Below are 25,258 nucleotides of genomic sequence, written 5' to 3' on the forward strand. Positions count from 1 at the left end.
CACGCTAAGGTGCGTCCTGCCCTAGTCCAAGGTGGAGTGCACAAATTGTGAACTCGTGTAAAATTGGTGCATTTTCTTTGTTCAAAGAAAAAACACTACATGTTTCAACCATTGTATTTATTCATTGGTTTTCGTCAGGACCGTGATGTTGAACTGGGTGGTCCGCACACGCTAAGGTGCGTCCTGCCCTAGTCCAAGGTGGAGTGCACAAATTGTGAACTCGTGTAAAATTGGCGCATTTTCTTTGTTCAAAGAAAAAACCTGTAAAAAACAGGGAAAAGCAAAAAGACAGGAAGGGGTCACATACAGGGGTTGACTACACAGATGTACTACATTTAACATATATAGCCAGTATTTTCGATGAGTCAATACATGGGATTGTGCCCATGTTTTTAGTCAGACAGTAGAATCCATCTGTTGCGCAACAGTACTTCAGTGCTTTTACCGGACTGTGACTAATGGGCCATGAATCAGTGCCAAAGGAGTGGTGGCGATCTGATTTTGGCATCTGAGAATGACTAGTGAAAATAAGGGCGGCGTACTATGGGCCAGTGATCATACTAGTGTTGCGAGGTGAACGGCTGCAGAGAATTGTGAGCAGTCGTGAAGTCGCTGTTATAAATTGCGACTGGTATATGGCTGATTGCTTACACTTCCTTGCGGTATTACCGCTTCATGGGCACCAGCGCTTCCAAGACGGCAAGAGTCCGTCTCCTGAAAGTGGGTAGAGAACAAAACAAAAACAAACAAATGCCCGGTTTTAGTTTGCTGGCTTTTTTTGAGCTTTTTGTATTGCCGGCGGATCGAGCGGAGAAAACGTGAAGGAAAACACGTATCCTAGTTCAGACTTGGCCACACATTACTTACTTGCAGCTTCTGATCATCAGACGGCAAACCTACTTGGTTCCGGCTGGAGGCGCCCCGAGGAATCCTGGACCAACTCACAGTGGAGAATGACACCATACTGGTGAGTTTTGACATTGAGAGCCTATACACCAGTATCCCACAGGATGCTACACTGGATGTATTAGGACGAGCACTAGAAAAGGAAGAGTGGACATCGAGAACCCCCAGGCAATTCATCCTGGAATGCGCCAGATTGGCACTCAAAAGAAATTACTTTGAGTTTGAAGATCAAATTTTTTTTCAGACAGGGGGAACATCCATGGGAAGTTCTTTTGCGCCGAGCATAGCGGGGCTGTATGTCTATGACTTTGAAGAAAAATACATCCTCAGTCAAACAAACCCCTATAGCTCAAACATCTTAATATGGCGCAGATACATCGATGATGTGCTGGCTATATGGAAAGGTACAGAGGAGTCTCTAACTTCCTTCTTTAACTGGATTAACACCTGTGATGAACATCTACGGTTTACTTATGAAAAAAACCGAGAAACACTAGTCTTCCTGGATGTAACAATCACAAAAAAGGAAGGAAGATTGACAACTGTTACTCACTACAAACCCACCTCCAAAAACAATTTACTGCGATTCGAAAGTTTTCACCCCAGACCTCTACGTGAGAACTTACCCTATGGGCAATACCTGAGGATTCGTAGAAACTGTAGTGAGCTGGGAGATTACAAGAACCAAGCCCAAGATCTCACCAAAAAACTGCGTAATCGGAGATATCCGAACAAAATTCTACAAAAAAGTCAAAAGCGTGCGCGGAACCAACCCCGCTCAGCTTTATTGGAACAGACTAACAAAACAGTAGAAGGAATCCCCTTAACATGTGTTACCACCTATAACACCATATCCAACGACGTCTCCAGGATAATAAAAAAGCATTGGAGCATTTTGAACACAGGCAATCTGAGGTGGGAAAAACCCTTGTTCTCCTTCAAAAAAGCACAGAGCATAAAAGACAGAGTAGTCAATACAAGACCAATAAAGATAACCCCAGAGAAAGAAACACAAACAAATCTATGGGGTTTACCAAAAGTAACAGGCCACTATAAATGTGGTAATTGCAGTGTCTGCCCATTTACTGTGAATACCAAAACATTACAGTTGGAACCCAATAAAATTTGGACAATCAGAGGGCAGACAAATTGTAATAGCGAAAATGTCATCTACATGCTTACATGCCCGTGCGACCTGCATTATATAGGAATGACAAGCCGTAAGATCAAACTACGGATTGGTGAACATAGAAGCACCATTAGGTGTAAAAAAAACAACACCAGACTCACGGAACATTTTTTGTCCGCAGGCCATACACCAGATGACCTTCACTGGACGATTATCGAGCAAGTAAAGCCAGGAACCAATCTGATGCAACGACTATTTGAAAAAGAACAGAGGTGGGTCTATAGATTATCCACCCATAAGTCGGGCTTGAACGATAATATTCCGTGGAACAGTGTTATGACTTGAAAATCTGTCCTCAGTTTTATATGCTAAGTAAAATAACTTGACTTATCAGCATCTAACCCCGTTGTTTGATGATCCTGATTCTGTCCTCTGTTCCATCAAAAATTCCCAATGATTTCAGTAGCCCGTGTAAATACACCTCCATTACTTTTTTTTTTTTTTAAAAAGGGACCTTCTTAGTCCCCATGGAAACGTAAACAGTCTCTGACTCCGTTTCCGTGCAGAAATGACATCACCCAAGGGCCCCACCTCCTATTTTAACCCGATTGGCCCGTTACGATCCACGTGATCATACCACGTGACAAGGCCACGCCCAACCAGGAACTGTTTCGGGTTTACTTTACCGGCGTTGAGAACAACCCGGTCATTCCTCGGGGCGTCTCCAGCCGGAACCAAGTAGGTTTGCCGTCTGATGATCAGAAGCTGCAAGTAAGTAATGTGTGGCCAAGTCTGAACTAGGATACGTGTTTTCCTTCACGTTTTCTCCGCTCGATCCGCTGGCAATACAAAAAGCTCAAAAAAAGCCAGCAAACTAAAACCGGGCATTTGTTTGTTTTTGTTTTGTTCTCTACCCACTTTCAGGAGACGGACTCTTGCCGTCTTGGAAGCGCTGGTGCCCATGAAGCGGTAATACCGCAAGGAAGTGTAAGCAATCAGCCATATACCAGTCGCAATTTATAACAGCGACTTCACGACTGCTCACAATTCTCTGCAGCCGTTCACCTCGCAACACTAGTATGATCACTGGCCCATAGTACGCCGCCCTTATTTTCACTAGTCATTCTCAGATGCCAAAACCAGATCGCCACCACTCCTTTGGCACTGATTCATGGCCCATTAGTCACAGTCCGGTAAAAGCACTGAAGTACTGTTGCGCAACAGATGGATTCTACTGTCTGACTAAAAACATGGGCACAATCCCATGTACTGACTCATCGAAAATACTGGCTATATATGTTAAATGTAGTACATCTGTGTAGTCAACCCCTGTATGTGACCCCTTCCTGTCTTTTTGCTTTTCCCTGTTTTTTACAGGTTTTTTCTTTGAACAAAGAAAATGCACCAATTTTACACGAGTTCACAATTTGTGCACTCCACCTTGGACTAGGGCAGGACGCACCTTAGCGTGTGCGGACCACCCAGTTCAACATCACGGTCCTGACGAAAACCAATGAATAAATACAATGGTTGAAACATGTAGACCTTTTTAATCAATAGCATTTATCACATTTCACATAGCACACTTAGCTATTTTTAATAACACTTCTTATAAACACCGAAGTCTACCTAATTAGGCATAGGTGTTACACATTTTTTAACCAGGGTTCAAGCACTCAAGAATAAATACTTGCAGTGAGTAGTGTTGGCCCTTTTTAAATTCATTTATTTGATCGCCTTGAACACATAAAAGAAAATAACCAGCTCCACTGTAATCAGGTGTCGCAGCACACCCTATAGGCACTCGGCCTATGGGGTGGGACCCCGATGATGAAGCATGTCACCAACTAGGTTGGTGAGTGAGGGGTCTTCTATAAGGATATGCACTATCCACTAACAGGTTGGGACATACTGTGCTGAATTGAGCACTTAAAACCCACTGTGAGGCACTCTCACCCCCGACCAACGGGACGAGCTTGACTCCGACCTGACAGCGGAGGAAATACAGATGGCCATAACGGCACTACACCCGGGGAAAGCGCTAGGCCCCAACGGGGTCCCGATAGAGTGGTACAAAGTTATGTCCGAAACGCTATCCACACCATTGCTAGATATGTTCCAAGAGTGTCGGAAACGAGGGAGACTGCCTCCTGACCAACGCACGGCCACAATTGTTGCAATACCCAAGCCCGGCAAACCCCCTGAGGACTGCGGTTCGTACCGCCCGATTTCCCTCCTCAACGCTGAGAGTAAGATCCTGGCGAAACTGTTGGCCACCAGGCTCCTGCCTCACCTGCCACACCTGATACACCCGGATCAGTCGGGCTTCATGCCGCACCGGAGTACGGCGCTGAACCTGAGACGGCTGCACGGGGTGCTGGCGCGAGCACCACGGTTGGGGGAACCAGCGGCGGTACTGTCACTAGATGCCAAAATGGCGTTTGACATGGTGGAGTGGCGCTATCTCTTTGCGGTCCTGGAACATATGGGTATTGGCCCGACGTTCATATCATGGATCAGACTACTGTATGCCGAACCCGTGGCGCGGGTGACCGCAAATGGCCACATATCGAGAGAGTTTCCGCTGGCACGGGGCACGAGACAAGGGTGCCCACTCTCGCCGCTACTGTTCGCCCTAGTGCTGGAACCCCTAGCCACAATTATCAGAACCACCCGGCTGCTGAAAGGCATACAATGGGGAGGTGGGTGGGAAGATAGAGTATCCCTATATGCCGATGACATGCTTGTCTACCTCATGGACCTCACGAACGGCATCCCGGCCCTACTGGCACTGTGCGAAACCCACGGTATGGCTTCGGGCTACAAACTTAACTGGTCCAAGTCCATAATCTTCATGGTGCAGGGCGACCTTCCAGCCTTGCCTGAAGACTGCCAATTGATCGTAGAACACACCTCCTTTAAATATCTAGGGATATGGATCACGAGGGATCACTCGACCTTCATGAAACTGAATCTTAAGCCCCAGCTGGACAGGCTAAAGGCGGACGTGAGCCACTGGAAGAATCTCCCCTTAACACTATTAGGTAGAGCAGCGCTCTTCAAGATGATGGCACTGCCTCGCTTCCTCTATGTCCTGGAAAACACCCCAGCGATGGTCCCCGTATCATTTTTCCGCCACGTAGCGGCACAGCTGTCCGACCTTCTGTGGGGTGACAAACCGGCTAGGGTTGCGCGACTGAAGCTGACCAGGGACTGGTACAGTGGAGGTATAGCCCTCCCCGACCTCGAACTGTACTACTGGGCCACTCACCTCAAGGTGATCAACCAATGGGTTCACGCGGCACAGGACGACCCGGCATACGAGGCTGACAGGCACCAGCTGGGCACGTCCACCCTCCTGGCCCCACTCTATAACAAAGGAATAGTGAGAAAGCTTGAGGGACCTACCAAACACACAGTAACCATCTGGCACAAAGCGCAACGGCGACTGGCATGGGAGGGAGTGATCACTGGCCTCACGCCACTATGGGACACGAAAGCACTCGGCAGCCTGCGCAGTTCCAAAGGGTTTGATCAGTGGGACACTATCGGGATCTCCGTGGTGGGCGACCTATGGACGAGGGAGGGCGTGCTCTCCTTTGCGACACTGAGGGAGCAATATAACCTGGAGGTAACCGAAACATACAGGTACATACAAATTAGGCACGCACTTTTGTCGGTGTTGGAACCAGGTGTTACGCTGCCGGAATCGGCCCCGTTAGAGGACCGATTGCTTACGGACTACATGGAGTCCAGTGCAACCTCACTCACTTACCGCAAATTGATGAACAACCTGCCGGATCCCCTTGGAAAGTTGAAGGAGTACTGGGAGGATGAGGTGGGAGACCTAGATGGGGCGGAATGGAACGCAGCCCTGGCATCGCCCAGGGAGGCGGGTATTTCCGCCCGATTCAGGCTGGTCCAGCTCAAGGTACTACATAGGGTCTACTACACCCGCACCACACTATTCAAAATACACAGGGCAGAACACCCATATTGTCTAAGAAAATGTGGGGAGGAGGGTACACTATTCCACACTATATGGACCTGCCCAATCATACAGGCCTACTGGAGGAGTGTCACAAACACGATCAGTCAGGCCCTCCAAAGCCCGTTCACGCCTGACCCCAGAATCTGTCTCTTGAACGTATGGGGCCCAACAGATTTGTCGTTGCATGCCAAGGGTTGGGTGGTCATTGGAGTAATGATGGCTAAGCGGGATATAGCGAAGAATTGGGGGGCACTAGAGACACCGACACTGGCGCAATGGTGCAGGAATATGGACGTGCTCATGGTGACGGAGAGGGCAGTATATCAACAGAGACGTAATCCACGTAAATGGAACAGGATTTGGTCACCGTGGAACACATACAGGGGGGACATTTGTGAGCCTTTGCCCGAAGAGGAGGATGGGGACAGCTCAGGGGACGATGAAGACTTGGAGTGATAAGAGGGGGGAAGCGGGAGGCCCAGGTACACTGCATGGGTCCGGGACCAGGGAACTTAAGGGTCAAGAGACTGCTATCGCTAGAGACTGTGTTTAGGATTGCTGAATGCCTGCATGCGGATAAGAGTTGCAATGGCCTACAGTTCATGATCATACAATGCAACCCCTGAAGTAGCAAGTTTTATGTTGGGGGGGGGGATAAAATTTAAAAGTTGCTCTATTGATCGTAGGCAGCTGAATGTTGACGCTGCTCTACAGTACGTTTAATTGTGAATGTATACCATGAGAACGCAACAACAAAAATAAAATTAAAAAAAAAAAAAAAAAAAAAAAACCACTGTGAGAGAACTTTTTTCTCCGTTTTTTGAGGGGTAACTCCTCCATTGTTTTTGTAACACTTGTGCCAGTGTCACAATGGTGACACCTAACTTTGTGGACCCTGGACAGATCATGCCAGGTACAGAATTCCTGGTGACCAATGCAAGCAATGTCACTACCAATCACAGTATGGCAATTGTAGCTTTCTCCTGGGGAGGGGTAACTGGCCAAAAGAAGGTTGTAGTTAGTTCAGACCTCCCAGTGGATTGTTTGTTGGGCAATGATTTGGAGTCATCACAATGGTCAGAAGTGGAGCAGAGGACTCACATGGAAATGTTAGGCTTGCCAGCACATGTGTTTGCTGTGACTAGGTCACAGGTCAGGAAATGCCCCACTGAACAGGTGCTGGATCCTGGAACAATGGACCAGACACCTTCCAAGAAAAAGAGCAGTAGGGTTAAGGCTGTGCCTTCCCCCTTGCCCCAGGTTGTGGATCAAGTCTCAGAGGAGGCTGACCTACAGGAATTGAGGGAAACTGAGCCTAGAGAGTTTGAACTTGATCAAGTTGAATTCTTGGGTTCAGGGGGACCCTCAAGGGAAGACCTGGGGAAGGACCAGTTAGACTGCCCTTCTCTTGAACCCCTCAGACAGCAGGCTGCTGCTGAGGCTGCTGGGAACGCCACAGGTACCCACAAGGTATACTGGGAAGATGGACTCCTGTACACTGGGGCAAGAGACCCCAAGCCTGGCATGACCAGGAGGCTGGTTGTACCCTTGTCTCGGAGAGGTTTCCTCCTTACCTTGGCCCATGAGATTCCCTTAGCAGGTCACTTAGGCCAGACAAAGACTTGGGACAGGCTTGTCTCACACTTTCACTGGCCTCACATGAATGAGGATACCAAGGAGTTTTGTCGCTCCTGTGTCACTTGCCAAGCCAGTGGTAAGTCAGGTGGCACAACAAAGGCCCCCCTTATACCAATGCCTGTGGTGGGGGTGCCCTTTGAAAGAGTGGGGATTGACATTGTTGGTCCAATGGAACCCCAGACAGCATCAGGGCACAAGTTTATACTGGTGGTAGTGGATCATGCCACCAGGTATCCTGAAGCTATTCCACTTAGGACCACCACAGCACCTGTGGTGGCAAGGGCCCTAGTTGGAGTGTTCTCCAGAGTGGGCTTCCCTAAGGAGGTTGTCTCTGACAGAGATGCAAACTTCATGTCAAGCTACGTAACTGCTATGTGGAAGGAATGTGGTGTCAACTACAAGTTCACTACACCCTATCATCCACAATGCAATGGGCTTGTTGAAAGGTTCAACAGGACCCTAAAAGGGATGATTCATGGACTACCTGAAAAGCTCAGGCGTAGATGGGATGTCCTGATTCCCTGCCTTCTGTTTGCTTACAGAGAGGTCCCACAAAAGGGGGTTGGCTACAGCCCTTTTGAACTTTTGTATGGGCATCCTGTGAGAGGCCCCCTGTGTTTGGTGAAGGAAGGATGGGAAAGACCTCTCAAAAAGCCTGCAACCAACATAGTGGACTATGTACTTGGTCTCCGCTCCAGGATGGCTGAGTATATGGAGAAGGCATCTGAAAACCTTAAGGCCATTCAAGAACTTCAAAAAGCTTGGCATGACCAAAAGGCTGTCCTGACTGTTTACCAGCCTGGACAGAAGGTGTGGGTGTTGGAGCCAGTGGCCCCAGCAGCACTCAAAGACAAATGGTCTGGGCCCCACACAATTCTTGAGCAAAAGGGAGAGGTCACCTACCTGGTGGACCTTGGAACTCCCAGGAGCCCCCACAGGGTGCTCCATGTCAACAGGCTCAAAGCATATGTCGACAGGAAGGACATGAGCTTGCTCATGGCCATAGATGAGGGACAGGAGGAAGAGAGTGACCCTCTCCCAGACCTGCTCACTCAGAATCCTGATGATGGGTCAGTAGATGGTGTTGTCTTTTGTGGCAGCCTCTCTGAACATCAACAGAAAGACTGTAAACAGGTTCTTCAGTCTTTCAGACATATGTTCTCTCTGACACCCAGTCAGACCAATTGGTGTACCCATGAGGTTGACACTGGTGACAGCCTGCCAGTTAAGAGTAAAATCTACAGGCAGCCTGATCATGTTAGAGACTGCATAAAAACTGAAGTGCAGAAAATGTTGGAGTTGGGAGTCATTGAACCCTCAGATAGCCCTTGGGCTAGTCCAGTAGTTCTAGTGCCAAAACCTCACACCCAGGATGGTAAGAGAGAGATGAGGTTCTGCGTAGACTACAGGGGTCTCAATGCAGTCACTAAGACTGATGCCCACCCAATACCAAGGGCAGATGAACTTATAGATAGATTGGCTTCTGCCAACTACTTAAGTACATTTGACCTGACAGCTGGGTATTGGCAAATCAGGTTAGCTGAGGATGCCAAGCCCAAGACAGCATTTTCAACCCCTGGTGGGCATTATCAATTTGTGGTAATGCCCTTTGGTCTGAAAAATGCACCTGCCACCTTCCAAAGGTTGGTGAATCAAGTCCTCACTGGGCTGGATGACTTCTGTGCAGCATATCTAGATGATATTGATGTCTTTAGCTCCACCTGGGAGGATCACCTGGTCCACCTGAGGAAAGTGTTAGAGGCTCTGCAAGCAGCAGGCCTCACTATCAAGGCCACCAAGTGCCAGATAGGGCAGACACAGGTTGTATACCTGGGCCACCTTGTAGGTGGAGGCCAGGTTCAGCCACTGGAGAGCAAAATACAGTCAATCAGGGACTGGGCTCCTCCAACCACCCAGACTCAGGTTCGAGCTTTCTTGGGCCTGACTGGTTACTACAGGAAGTTTGTCAGGAACTATGGATCAATTGTGACTCCATTAAATGAACTGACAAGTAAGAAAATGCCAAAAAAGGTTCAGTGGACAGCAGGCTGTCAAAAAGCATTCGATGACCTAAAGCAGGCCATGTGCACAGCACCTATCCTTAAGAGTCCAGACTACTCCAAACCATTCATTGTCCAAACAGATGCTTCTGAGTTGGGTGTGGGAGCTGTTCTATCTCAACTGAATTTTGATGGTCAAGACCAGCCCATTGCTTTTATAAGCAGAAGGCTGACCCCCAGAGAGAAGAATTGGTCAGCTATTGAGAGGGAGGCCTTTGCTGTGGTTTGGGCCCTGAAGAAGCTGAGGCCATACTTGTTTGGCACTCACTTCAAGATTCAGACCGACCATAAGCCCCTCTTGTGGCTAAATCAGATGAAGGGTGAAAACCCCAAACTGCTTAGGTGGTCCATTTCCCTACAGGGGATGGACTTTACAGTGGAACATAGACCTGGTACTGATCATGGCAATGTCGATGGGCTCTCCAGATATTTCCACTTAGAACAAGAAGACTCACCTGGTCAAGGTTAGCTTATTGTCCCAAAGTTTTGGGGGGGGGGGGGGTCATGTAGGAGAGTAGGGTCTGCAATCCTATGATCACCCAGATTTTTTGCTTTTGTTTCACTGGTTTACGACTTTCTCTGGCTGTGGGCCTGCCAATCAGACCCACAGCCTGGCTGTTCTCTCTCTAAATTACAACATGTACCCTAGGTGCATTTACCAATTGGTACTGGGCCACCTTATCAGACCCTGTAACTCAGGGCATAGGTGTACCCAGGGCTGCCAGGGGCTGCAGCATGTATTATGCCACCCCTGGCTGGCCTCCTAAATTTGACACAACTGGCTGCATGACAGCTGGGGCAAAGTCGTGTAATCACCCTTTGCTGTAGGTGTAGTATACCTATACCTAACCCTAAAATGGACACACAGATTCCTATCAGTCACTCCTATGGCAGGCCTTGACAATCCTGAAGGCAGAGTGCTTGGAATCATGTGAGATGGTGCTCTGGCATGAGCTGAGCCTGTCTGCAGCTTGCGGAACCAAGTCCAAATAGCTGTTCCATGATATCGCATACCATATACTCTTAAGTGCATTATAATCCTCGCGGTTAAATGCTAACTTTGGTATTGCTTTATCAAAACATGTCGAGTAAGGTGTCATACGAATTGGAATACTAACCCCTCGCCAATTCTGGCGACGGGGTTAGCATTCCACCCTTCTAGAGGGACACGACATGTATGTAACTGTGAACCCTGGTTAAAGTTAAACGAAGCCTCAGCTCCACAAAATGGATGCTGCCACCACAGACACGAGTCTGACCCCCTGCAGCTGGGAGTCCTTCCAGCGAGGGGAGCCTGGACAAAGGGTTTCCTGTCAGGGGCGGTGCTAGCACCGTCCCAGACATGGTTTTGTGTATCCTGGGTAGGCAGGGCTTTACAGGAAGGTGACTGCTGAGTGGCACCCCAGTGCTCACTACGCATAGGCCGGTCAGAACCAGTTCCAGGGGCACACCAGCCCCTGGCCTGGGGAAAGTCCGGCATGGCAGAGGGGTGTAACCACCCCCCTCCTAGTCCCACCCAGAGGCAGGACCTAGTCACCGGGTCAGCCCCCTTTTTTAGTATAAAGATGGGAGCGGGCCCCCTGTTCAAATTAGATCATCTTTGGAATCAAGACCCGACTTTCTGCGAAAGGCATCAAGATTTCTTCTTCAAGATTCTCCCTTGTGGCTAAGGAGTAGTCACCCTGCATCCGCAGGCACCATCCTAAGAACACTGCGGTCTGCTGCAAGTCCTTCATCACGAATCCGACGACCCAGCTTGACGAGACCCGGCTTCCCTGGCACCTCTGACCTCTACTCACCTCTACAGCAAAGCTGAGAACTGTGAGTGCGACGAGACCTCGAGGGACCGACGATCGCCAAGACTGCACGACTTCTTTGCAACAAGCCCACCGTGTGCTCCACTGGTGAGTGCTTTGGGGTCCGAGAAGCCCCAACCCTGAGCAGCTCCAGCACCGAAGATCAGCCCTCCAGCATCTCCACGATCCGCGTGGGGCCCTTCTGCTTTTGCGTGCTCACCGAGCTGTGTGGCTACTAGCCGGCTGGCTTGTGGCCTTCTTCACGACGCCCGACAACATCACTGCTGCTGGTCTGGTTGCTCCAGACTGGCCCTTGCTTCCTTCTTCAAGAGAGGCACCCCGGACCCTCCTGGTCCACTCCAGACGCCATTTTGAGTCCACCGCGTGGGCTTGAATTTGCCAAGGCTTTGTTGCCCAATCCTGGGTCCAGCGACGCCGACAGCTTCAATCTTCGTGGGACAGCTCGCTCCTCCATCCTGGTCGCCGACAACGCCTCCTGGTCCGTGAGATCTGCGAGCACAGCGTCACCCACTCACCTAGTCGAGGTGACTACCATCCGGTGCCATCCTGGTGCCACCTGACTACTGGCTAGTAGTCTCGAACTTGGTCCCCTCTGCTTTCAGGTGTCATCTTCCTTCGATCCAGGCTTGGATCCATCGAACTTTCTTCACTGGTCGCCTGCCAGCAACTTCTTTCTTCCAGGCTCCTGGTCCGTCTACGAGGATTCCCGACGTCTTTTGAGACCTATGCAGCTGCAGCCCCTGGGCTAGGTAACTTTGGCATTTCGGTGCCCCAGCATAGCCTCACTATCCAAGGGTCAGAATCCACTTCCGTTTTCCTCCTACCAGGTCGGGTTCGCCCGAGAACACTAACTTTGCAATTACTAGCTACCATAGACTTTGTCCCGCATCACGCGTGAGAGTGCACACTCTGCACCCGAGTCCCCTAGGCCTCCTAGAAGTAATCCGAAGATTCTATAGTCAAGTCCTAGCGATTCCAAAGCCTATTAGTACTGTACTTACCTGCTAGTAATTTCGCATTCCACTTTCAGAGTATATGGTTTTGCGTGCCCCTCAGGCATTTGTATATACTGTGCTAACTTAAGTATTTTTGTAAGAGTTTTGCCCCCATACAGCAGGTGATAGCAGGGAGGAGGCCGCCGCCCCAAAAACATATGCCGTCCGGGGCGAACCGTCCACACCCTCCTAGCTACGCCACTGAGATGGTTGGTTGACGGGGAGTGAAGTGCATGACTATGCTGGGCTTTATAATCTGTTTATGAAAGAACATATGTTAAGTAATTGCACTAATAAAAAAATTGCATCAGTAGCTGGTAGACCCAGGTCTAATTTCTACCCAAGAATTGGGAAAGAAGGCAGACCACTGGATCAAGACAAGGGTGACCAAGACAACCACTGGGGTGACCAGAGAAAGGGGTTTCAAACCCTCCTCAGGAGAAAGTGGGTGATCCCCCTAAAGATAAAAAATCAACAATGTTCTAAAGGTTCCCAAAATCCTACACCGGAGTGTGGGCCCAGAACTCTTCTCAACCCAGTGGTGGGTACAGGTTTTGATCCCATGAAGGCCTGGTGTCACATATGTAAGAAGTTGGGACACCGAACTGGAGACCCTGCCTGTCCCAAAAAGAATGCCCCAGTACTCCTTAATTTAGCACTGGTGTGGCAAGTCTCCAGATGGGATCAAGGGTGTGCCCACGGCAAATCAGGGTTCACACTGAGGCTGCTTCAGTCTCTGAAGGTGGGGTAGAATTGGCCACTCTACCTGTCTGCCCCCAATCTGAAAAACTACCAGCAGTTCCCCTGTTTAATGGGACTAGAATAGGAGCCCTGAGGGATAAAGGTGCCAGTGTCACCATGGTGAAAGACACACTGGTTTCCCCAGGACAATATCTGGCTGGAAAACCCTATCCAGTCATTACCGCTAAGGTTCTGTAATTCTTGAGTCTGACTCCATTTTGTTCTGTGCCACCATTTTGTGTTGCCCTCATGTAGGCCTGTGAAGGTAGCCTGGTGAATAAAGTTGCCTGGCCTTCTTAGTTCACGTATACATTAACTAAGGTTTTGTTTTTGACTCTGAAATGAACTGTAAGAAACGGACCTCTTCACCTGAAACTGACCTCGCAAAGCCAATTTCCCTGATCGATCTTTGTCTGAGATTGCCAATCAATGTTCAGGACATCGTTAACTTTTAGTTTCCTTGCACATGCCTTATCTTGTTCATCACCTGTTACTGTTTCTTTTTATGTTTCTTCTTTACATGGGTTATGCTTTCAATTATAGGGTTGTCCGGCTTTTGGAGGTTGAATTTGGGACATTCTTAATGATTGACTTTTGGGTTGGGATACTGTACATGTAATCATGCCATGCCCTCAAGTGCATCTAAATCAGATTAACCTTTGTGAAATATGTAATTATAATGTTTTGCCCATATCCTGCTAAAACCCCAAAGGCTACTCACCTGCTGACACTCCAGATTGTCCATTTGTTTAGGAATGTAATTGGTACAACTCCCTTACATGCCTGGGGCAGGATAAAGAGTATATAAGACGTGAAGTAAGACCATTCTAGCAGACTGCCTCATTCAGTTGCTAAGGCTTCTGTGTGACGTAGTCTCACTCATCTGAGGTTAATAAAAATGTACTTTTATATTCCAGCTTCTGTGTCAAGTTCTTCTTTGTGAGTTTAAAAGGACTAAGTATCAGTGGAACCCCTGAGAAGTGGATTTTTGATTTTTACACCGCTGATAATGTCACTACAGTTCACCCCATGACTATGGTAACATTAGGTTGGGGAGGGGATACCGGCCTGAAACAGGTAGTGGTTTCTCCAAAACTACCAGTTGATGCCTACTAGTGAATGACCTGGAGAGCTCAGCATGGGCTGAGGCAGAGCTAAGAACCCACGCGGCCATGCTGGACATCCCTGAGATGGGCCGTGTGAAAACAAAAGCCAACAGTTGAGCACAGGGTAAAAACGAAGTGTTGGAGCTTGGAAGAATAGCCCAACCTTCCAAGAGGAAAGGTAAGAAGACTGGGAAACCAGCTTCTGTACAGCAAAAAGCTCAGGACCCCTCTTCCCAGGGAGAGGACTTGTCAACGCCAGAGGGAACTGAGCCCATGGAGCGTGAACCTTACCAGGTTGAGCTCTTAGACCCAGGGGGGCCCTCTAGGGAACAGCTGTGCCTTGGACAGAGACCCTGTCCAAATCTTGAGAGCCTGTGACAGCAAGCTACGCAGGAAAAGGGAGAGGCCAGTGGCTCCCACATGGTCTATTGAGAGGAGGACTCCAGTACACTGAGGCCAGAGACCCCAAACCTGGTGCCACTAGGAGAGCGGTAGTGCCTCGGGCTTTCAGAGAATTCCTCCTCATATTGGCCCATGACATCCCCCTAGCTGGGCATCGTGGCCAGACAAAAACTTGGCGTAGGCTTGACAGCCACTTCTACTGGCCAAACGTGTCCCAGGAAGCTCAGGAGTTTGTCAGCTCCTGTGTCACCTCCCAAGCCAGAGGCAAAACAGGTGAACATCCAAAGACCCCCTTAATTCCTCTACCAGTGGTTGGGGTTCCCTTTGAAAGGGTAGGTGTGAACATAATCCTAGCCGGACACCAGTCACCCACAAAAACATGGCCTCAACCCTCGATTTCCTTGTAACCCTTCCCAGCTATTTTTCCTCTATCACGCTCAACCCTTGCCCTTTCCTGTTTAGCTTTGATGTTCGGTCTACACTCGTTATTTGCTGAACATGTACTGATGTAAAACGCTCTGATACTCCTGGGTCTTGCCAGCGCTATATAAAACATTTAAATAAATAAATAGTGGGTCCACTGGAATCTCCCACAGCATCAGGAAGCAAATTAATACTGTGTTACATCTTGCTTATGCTCTGCATTTCCCTTGCTTGGATTTTCCCCTTGCTTAGCCACTGTATCTGGTAGAATGTATGATGACATCTTAGAATGTTTGGTACCTGACTGCTCTGAGCAGAGGCAGTTGATGGCAGACAGGCTGAGCGAGAGAAGAACTGCTCCTGGTGGGGTTTTTTTCATTACATCTATGGATCATTTAATTATTAACTTAACTTGGATTAACCTACAATAAATCAAACCTACTTATACTTACTGGATTCAAGAACTTTATTTGCTACATACTGGTAATAGTAGATCATGCTACCAGGTATCCTGAGGCCATTCCCCTCACGATTACTACAGCTGCTGCAGTAGCCAAGGCCCTCATTGGTTTCTTACCAGGGTAGGGTTTCCTAAGGAGGTAGTATCAAACAGCATCGGATTGGGAAGGCGAACTGTTGGACATTGGCCGATAGGCCTGTGCCTAAGGGTCACATGTGGGCAATTTTTTGGTAGGCGCTCTGTCAACCTGCCCACAGTGCCTTACTGTCTCTTCCCTACCAGGCCCCTGTAATGTGGGGCCAGCATCATGGGGAGGCAGATTCGAAGGGGGAATCCTGCATCAACGTCGCTAGGCGGCCAGATTCTGGCTGCTTCAGACTCTAGCTTGGCCCCTGGGGCCGGGATAGATGCTCAGAAGCAGTGTCCCACTTCCCTCCTGTGCTCTGAAACAGAGGTTTCTGGCTGGGGGGCAGGTGATGCGGCTGTCGGCCCATCATCACCTCACCTCCCCTGGAGCAGCAGACGCTCCCTGCTTTTCTTCACCCCTCCCCTGCCAGGCTACGCCTTAAGTCTTTAGTTAGCTGGGCAGGGGGAAGAGTAAGTGAAGCGGCTTTGCTGAGGGCCTGTTGTTGGCACCTATGCCTCAGTGTCTTTCACACCAGGGTGGAGGTGGCTGGAGGGTGGGTATGTTTGCATCGGCTTCGCTGTGAGGCATCTTTCCCAGTGAGGACAATTGTGAGGATGTAATGTGAGGGTCAGAGCTGCCAAATTTGGAACTTCGCAAATAAGTTCAAGTGCCAGCCTCAGCAGAACATCCTGTGATTCTGGGCAAATTACTTAATTGCCCAAGGCGTAAACTAAAAATGAATTTGATCTTCTGTAATGTGACTGAGGCTCATATGATCGCTGTCCTTGTGCTGAGTTCACGCTAAAACAACATTAAAAAAATAACCTTCTGTTTGCTCATGTTTGAAGAGTCTGCAAAGGCTGGAATAATAATAAGAGGATTCTTTATACAAGTATAAATATGTCCATATTCATTCTTAACATGGCTTTTCTGCCTTTGTTTAGTATTTAACTATCTGTCACAGATAATTAAAGCAGCTCTAGACCACATGTTAAACTGCATTCACCTCATGTTTATTGTTTGAAGTACATATTAATCAGAGGAGAAAATACGAACTTTAGGTGATTTTCATCATTTTCCTACCAGCTAGAGCAATAAAATACCAGTAATGCAGGTTAAACAAATGACCAGGTGGCAAAGATATCCATGTCAGGAGATGCGGCTTTTGGGCCACTTTATTTCACCTCACTTGCCCAGCCAACATGTAGTGCTTCTAGTTTTCACCGATGTTTCTGGCTCTATGAGCTTTAAAATACATACTTTATCTAACATTTCTCTAAAAATGAGCCCTATGAGACTAGCCACATGCTGTTTTATAAACTGGGTGATCCAGGAATGTGGGCCACTTTTTTGGGGGTGCCGGGCCTGATTGTGAGCCCAATACGACCCTGCATACAGAGGTTCCAACCTCACATCTGAATACCTAACACACATGTATAATGAGTGTGGGGTGACCTATAAGCTCACCACACCTTATCACCCACAAACCAATAGCCTTGTTGAAAGGTTCAAAAAGACATTGAAATGCATGATCATGGGCTCCCTGAAAAAAACAAAAGGATATGGGTTTCATTTTGCCCTGCCTGCTTTTCGCCTACAGAAAGGTGACTCAGACTGGAGTATGGTTTTCTCCCTATGAACTTCTGTTTGGTCATCCTATTAGGGGACTACTTTGTGTTGTGAAGGAAGGTTGGGAGAAGCCTCTCCAAGAAAGTAAACAGGATATTGTGGACTACATACTAGGACTTCACTCCAGAATGGCAGAGTACGTGGAGTAAGCATCCAAAAACCTTGAGGCCAGCCAGTAGTTTCAGAAGCACTGGTATTTTTTATTTATTTTTTATTTTCAAAGTTTTATATAGCGCGAACAAGATCTTTGCAGATATCAGAGCGCTTTACAGAACAAGGGGTAAGGGAAACAAGGGAGCGATTAAACAATCTTTTGGGTACCAAATAGTAGTAGGTAGTGTGTGAGTAGCAGAGTAGGATAGCAATCAGATAAAAACAAAAGTACAAGTAGACATTCCTATAATACAAAAAATACAAAGTTGGTGCAATGTTCTGGATATCTGCCAAAAAAAAAGTTCAAGTTAATTTAGCCATAAGGATGGCTTTTACTTCTTTCTTAAAAAATGCAGTGAAGGAGATAAGCCTTGTTTCGGGAGGGAGTGCATTCCAGATCCTGGGAGCCATACCGGAGAAGGATCGTTTATAGGTTTTTTCCTTCCGGAATCTTCGCGGTTTCAAGAGGAGATTTTTTGTGCTTCTGGTGGATCTCAAGCCCCCTGATATAGTCAGCTTTTGAGTGAGGTAGTTGGGTGACTTGTGGTGTACAGTCATGTGAGTCATACAAGCGATTTTCAACTGTATCCTGGCTTCAAAAGGCAGCCAGTTCAGGGATTTTAAATCAGGGGAGATATGCGAGTGTTTTTTTGATCTAGTGATGTGTCTCGCTGCAGCATTCAGGGTGGCTCTAAGGGGTGCAGTTGTTGCTAGGGGGAGTCCGCAGAGAGCGACGATTCCGTAGTCTATGCGTGGGATGACTAGGGCTTGTACTGCAGTTTGGAAGTCCTTAGCTGGGAGTAAAGGTTTAAGTTGGTGGAGTTCCAACCAGGTCAGTAGGCGAGTATTTTGCAGCCTGTGGCCCCAAGGGCCCTCCAAGACAAATGGAGTGGTCCTTGCCCTATCCTAGAAAAGAAAAGTAAGGTCACCTTCTTGGTAGACCTGGGCACTAGCAGGACCCCCAAGAGGGTTATCCATGTGAACCGCCTCAAACGTTTCCATGACAGGGCTGACATAACCATGCTGATGGTTACTGCTGAGGATCAGGAGACAGAGCGTGAACCTATCCCTGACCACCTCTCAAACAGACCCACAGATGGGTCAGTGGATGGAGTTGTCTGCTCAGGCACCCTCTCTGCCCCGCAGCAGGCTGACTGCAGACAAGTCCTGCAACAGTATGCTCAGCTTTTGGCCTTATCCCCAAGGCAGATATTATTATTATTTATTATTATTATTATTCGTTGTAGGGCGCACAAATCATCCCAAAGGGATTTCTCGGCGCCCGGGTAGCAGACAACCTAGTGTGGGAAATGCTCATTAAAACAGCCAGGTTTAAGAAGTTTCTTAAAGAGAGCCAGACTGGGCCATGCCCGAAGAGCCTCTGGCAGATTGTTCCAGTACCTGGGGGGCTAGATAGAAAAAGAGGCACGGCCACTCATCTTCACTTTCCTGATTCTCCGAGTGCAAAGAAGCTTATGGCCACTAGATCTCAACTGGCGAGCCGGGATATACCAGTCTAGTTTCTTACTTAGGTATACTGGGCCTAGCCCATGGAGAGATTTAAACACCAGACATAGAAGTTTAAAAACTGGTCTTTTTCTGATGGGGAGTCAATGGAACTCTCTCAGCAGGAGTAAAGATGGAGTTCGTGCTGGCTTCTTCAATGCCAAGTGTTCTGCTGTATTTTGGACGACTTGCAGCCTTGACAACAGATCTTCCCTAATCCCTACCAGTAGAGAGTTTCCGTAAATCTAGTCTACTGACTAGAAGCGCCTGTATCAGGACCCTTCTGGTAGAAAGAGGAATCCAAGGGAAGATCTTTCTCAGCATGCGCATCACACCAAAGCACTTGCCTGATAGGGCCTGGACATGCTCCTCCATTTTATTCGATTACAATGCCCAAGTTCTTTGCCCATTTTTTGGGAGTGGGAGCTTCTCCTAATTCCGCAGGCCACAACTCCTCAGTCCATAACTCCTCAGCTTTCCCAAACAGTAAGATCTCAGTTTTGTTGGAGTTAAGCTGTAGGAAGTTCTTGCTCACCCATGTGGCTATTTTTCGCACGCAGATCTTAAATCCTTCTCTGGTCACACCGGGATCCTTCTCTATGGGGACTATCACCTGAGTGCCGTCCGCGTAAGAGCGGGTTTGGAACCCGCAAGATCTTATAATGGTGGCCAGGGAGGACACATAGATATTGAACAAGGTGTGACTAAGGATGGAACCCTGTGTTACCCCATTGTCCACAATTATAGTCTGGGACACAAATGTGCCCAATTGTACACATTGTGATCTGTCTGACAGAAAACTCTGCATCCACTCTAATGCCATCCCTCTGACCCCAATCTCACACAGCGTATCCAGGAGGATTCTGTGAGAGATGGTGCCAACGGCTGCCGACAGATCTAAGAGGACTAACGTTGTAGGCGTTCCCTCATCTAACAGCATCCTAATCAAGTCTGTTACCTCCATTAAGGCAGACTCGGTGCTGTAACAAGCACGGAAGCCTGACTGCGAGTGGTCGAGCAGACTATGATGTTCCAGATAGTCTGAAAGTTGTCGGTTAATCAAGGTTTCCATTATTTTTGAGCAGCAAGGGAGAAGAGATGGGTCTACAGTTTTGTAAATCAGGGGGGTCCGATGATGCTTTCTTGGGAAGTGGCTTAAAATAAGCCTTCTTGCATTTCGACGGAAAGGAGGAGGTCTCTAATGACAGATTGCAGATTTCCATAATTGGATTCAACAGCCCCAGTACCAGATCTGAGATGATGAGGGGGGGGGGGGACCACATCTAACAGGTATCCTGACTTAGTGTGTACCAGCAGCGATAAGACTTGGTCAGAAGTGATGGCTGTAAACGTCTCTAGTCTGGGAGAGGGAGGATTGTCCGGGACCAGTGTTACTACCCTAATCTCCACTTCCTGATCAAAGGAATCATAGATTTTATCAATCTTCTGTCTAAAGTGTGTGGCTAGCTCATCACACAACCCCTCCGTGGAAGGGCAGGGAGAGTTGTTAGTTGTACCATGGAGCTGGGGCGATCCTGTCGCGGACGGTAGTTACCTTAATTGGGAAAATACAGCACCAAATACTTTTGGTGTGACTTTCCCCCATAGTCTGCGGGAACTCCTACACCCTGAGGCTGGGGTGGTCGTTTCGGGGTAGTGAAAGAAAAATCCAAGGCCAGGTGGTCGGTCCAACTTAATGCTTGAGGTGATTCTGTTATAAGATTATTCATGTTCATGAAGATGTTGTCAAGCGTATGTCCCGCTGTGCGTGACGGACTACAAATTCTAGGAGAGAGATCTAGCGATTGCATCACTGCTAACAAGTCTGCAGAATCAGTATTGGAGATGGTATCTAAATGGTGATTAAAATCCCCTAAGGGAGAAAAAAATGTTCTGCTTGCATGGCATATGGGGCGAGGATTTCCAATAGTGAGGCACAAAAGGATTTCTTGCTTTCACCCGGGGGTGGTAGACTACAGCACCCATCACCTTGCCTTGGGTGGGCTCCATTACGAATATCATCAGTTCCATACTGGGAGATGAGATGGTGTCCAAGATTTTTATGTGCAGGGTTGGGCGGGTAGCTATAGCCAAACCTCCTCCCCTCTTGCCTGTTCTGTCCAGTCTCACTGCCGTATATTCAGCAGGGAAGGCGATAGCTAGGGAGGGAGATGAATGCGTATGTAGCCATGTCTCTGTAAAAGAGCAGATATCTGGTTTCCGATTAGCAGATCCCAGACTTCTGTGGCATGTTTAGAAATAGATCTGGCGTTAATATACAGGCTTTGAAAGGCAGCTCCTTGCCTCTTTCATTTTGCTTTCCCTCCCTAAGAATCTGTTTGTTAGTTGTTCGCAGCCCGTATAGAAAAGGGCGATGTGGAGCTGTTCTTTTCCGAGGCTGCACTATAGCCCAGGTGCAATGTGGACAGATACTTGTATAACCTCCATTATCCAAGCGGAGTCTGCCTTCGCATTCAGGACTGATAGTACTAATCCCTAAATCCAGCAGCTCCTCTCTTGATTAGGTAAGAGGAGGCATTGATATGGCTGAATAAAAAAGGGCAGAGTTTCCTGCCAGCTGGCAGCGTCCAGGCATGGATGGGCGCAAACAAGCTGCGCGCGTCCGCTGCGTGTCTGCAAATATGGTCGATTTGTGTCCAGAAGGCCTAGGAGCACTAGAGAGCTAACTGCCTCAAAATGGCGCCCGTGAATGGCCCTCTCGGTTAGGCTTCCTCTCTCCACTCAAGCGGTCATGTGCCGAGACCGTGGTGGACCGGAGAGATGCCTCTGACTGCTCACGTAAGTTGTGGCACACAATGCAAAATAATGATGCCCCCAGATATTCGGTAAACAGATCAACTATGCAGAGCCATCATTGAATGATACATTTTTAAACTTTTAAAGCGCGGCGATATAATAACAATAAGCATCCAACAGCGTGCTAGTTACATATGGTGCCTGCTGCTCCGCGACACTGGTGCACCCATGATGTGGACAGCTTTCCTGTCAAAACAAAGATCTATCGGCAGTCTGGCCAAGTTAAGGAGAACATCAAGGCTGAAGTAAGCAAGATGCTGGAATTAGGGGTTAATAAGAGTCCCAGGGCCAGCCCAGTGGTCTTAGTCTCAAAGCCTCACCCACAGGGTGGAAAGAGAGAAATTATATTTTGTGTGGACTACAGAGGTCTCAAAGCTGCTCACCCTGTACCCAGGGCTGATGCGCTGATAGACAAATTGGGTGCCGTTAAATTTCTCAGCACCTTTGACTTAACTGCAGGGTACTGGCAGATCGGATGGCCCCAGGAGACAAAGAAAAGACTGCATTCTCCACTCCAGATGGGCACTATCAGTTCACTGTTATGGCCTTCGGTTTTAAGAATGCCCCTGCCACCTTCCAGAGGTTGGTGAATCAATTCCTTGCTGGGTAGGAGTCCTTTAGTGCAGCTTATATTGATGATATTGCTGTGTTTAACTCTTCCTGGTAGGATCACCTGGGGAAGGTGTTACAGGTCCTGCAATCTGCAGGCCTAACTATCAAGGCTTCCAAGTGCCAGATAGGGCAGGGCACTGCTGTGTACTTGGGCCACCAGATAGGGCAGGGCACTGCTGTATACTTGGGCCACCAGATAGGGCAGAGCACTGCTGTATACTTGGGCCACCAGATAGGGCAGAGCACTGCTGTATACTTGGGCCACCTTGTTGGTGGAGGCCAGGTACAACCCTTACAACGCAAGATCCAGACAAATCTGGACTGGGCCGCTCCAACCACCCAGACTCAAGACAGGACATTCCTTGGCTTGACTGGGTATTACAGGAGGTTTGTGAAGGGAGATGGGTCCATTGTGGCTCCCCTCACAGAACTCACCTCCTCAACGATGCCCAAGAAGGAAAGCTGGACAGTTAGTCGGCGAAAGGCGTTTGACACCTTGAAAGAGGCAATGTGCTCAGCACCAATTCTAAAAGTTCCAGATTATGCCAAGCAGTTTATTGTGCAGACTGATGCCTCAGAGCGGGGGATAGGAGCGGTCCGAACCCAGATCAATGAAGAAGGCCAAGACCAACCTGTTGCTTTTATAAGCAGGAGGCTTCTCCCCAGGGAGCAGCGTTGGAGTGCCATTGAGAGGGAGGCCTTTGTTGCGGGTTGGTCCGTGAAGAAGCTGAGACCATATCTGTTTTGTACTCACTTCACAGTTCAAACTGATCTCAGACCTCTCAGACGGCTAATGCAGATGAAAGGGGAAAATCCTAAACTTCTGAGGTGGTCCATTTCCCTGCAGTGTCCATCTCCCTACATGGAATTAACTTTACAGTAGAACACCAACCTGGGACCGCCCATGCCAATGCAGATGGACTTTCCAGGTCCTTCCACTTAGACAATGAAAACTCTCTAGGGAAAGGTTAGTCTCATTCTCTTTCGTTTTGGGGGTGGAGTTGTGTGGGAAAGTGCCCCTTTATGCATGGTTACCTCCCACCTTTTGCCTGGTATCTGATGCACTTTGACTGAGTGTGCCCTGGGTCCCTGCCAATCAGCTTCCCAGTGCCTGTGTTTTACCCCCAAAAACTGTACCTTGTACCCCCAAATGGTATCTCTCTGGCCACATGTCAGTCCCGTGTAAGAGGTACAATGGGTACCAAGGGCATTGTGACCAGAGGGGGCCTCTAAGAGCTGCAACATGTATTGTGCCACCTTCAGAGACCCCTCACCAAACAAATACACACTGCCATTGAAGACTGTGTGTTTTGGTGCAGACAAACCCTAAGAGTTGGCAAAGCACACATTCTGTGTACCATTCCCACAAACCACTGTCACCCCTCTAGCAGGCCTCATAGCCCTAGAGCAGGATGCACTATACCACAGGTGAGGGCATAGCTTCATGAGCACTATGCGCCCACAGCGTCTACGCCATTCACAGACATTGTAAGTGTAGTGAAACCATTTTGAGTACGTGGGTGGGAGTTTGTTAGTACGAACTCCACAGCTCCAGGATGGCTTTACAGAACACTATATCAAACTTCTTAGTACAATAAACCTACACTGATGCCGGTGTTGGATTTATTGTAAAATGCACTCAGGGGACTTCTTAAAGATACTCCCTGAAAAAAAACTAACTCCCTTATGTCCAGCTGACCATTCTGCACCAGCCTCCACTTCCAGACATGTTTCTGACACCTGAGGTGGGAGGCCTTGTGCTGGAGTGTTCCCATGGAGAGACTGATTTGCATATGGCTGAATCCAAACTGGAATGGCGTGTTGAGCAAAACAATAATGGATTAAGGCCCAGATCTCTGTACTGGGGTTGAGTGTTTGACATTGTTCCGCATTCCTTCCATAATTTTTCATTTTTGCATGAGTCACCCTAATTGGGACGGATATGCCCAGAGGTCGGTCCCGGGCTCACCATGCCACTGGTCTCCAGCTATCCTGGCTGATGAGGAGTGATACCCCGAATATGGTTCTAGGCTTCTATTTCTGGCCCAGGGTAACCCTGGTCTAACAGTTCGGACTGCACTGTTTCTATGGGGAGCAGGGTCTAGTTTTACCATCTAGTGCCCCACTCCATTCCGTCAGAAATAAATATATAGGAGGCCCCCTTGTACTACAGGTCTGGGACCAGGGGAAATATGTGCAGAAAGAGGATAGTGTCCCTTTGCTCAAACAGCCGGACTACCTGTGTGGTCCAACCAATTTGGTGCCAGAGGTACCAGTTCTATAATTCCACCCTTCCTGATGCGCAACCAAAACACACGGGAGGTGAACTATATTAGTGTTAGCAGTGTTACCAATTTTTATAAAAATATATCTAGACAGAAAAACTTTTACAATAAATCAAGAACTATATTCACGAGTTTGTTGTTAAAAGCAGAACATACATATGTTTTATTTCAATTCATACAGTTGTATCAACAATTGGCAACATGTTTGTACATTAAAATCATGGACAATTGATGTTCTGTCCTGAAGAAGGTGTATATCTCCAAAAACCAAAACGCTGAGTCGACACTTGATCTCTTGAACAATTTTATATGTTTTTGTGCAATAATTTTTAATCAATTTTGTGTATTATTCATCGAAAAATGAAAAATGGCAAAATATCCTAGTTTGCAAATGTTTTCTATATATTTATGGCTCTGCCATATTTGACACATAATACATCATCTGCTGCATAATCTGATCA

This window comes from Lissotriton vulgaris, chromosome 12 (assembly GCF_964263255.1).
Source record: "Lissotriton vulgaris chromosome 12, aLisVul1.2, whole genome shotgun sequence".
NCBI classification, from domain to species: domain Eukaryota; kingdom Metazoa; phylum Chordata; class Amphibia; order Caudata; family Salamandridae; genus Lissotriton; species Lissotriton vulgaris.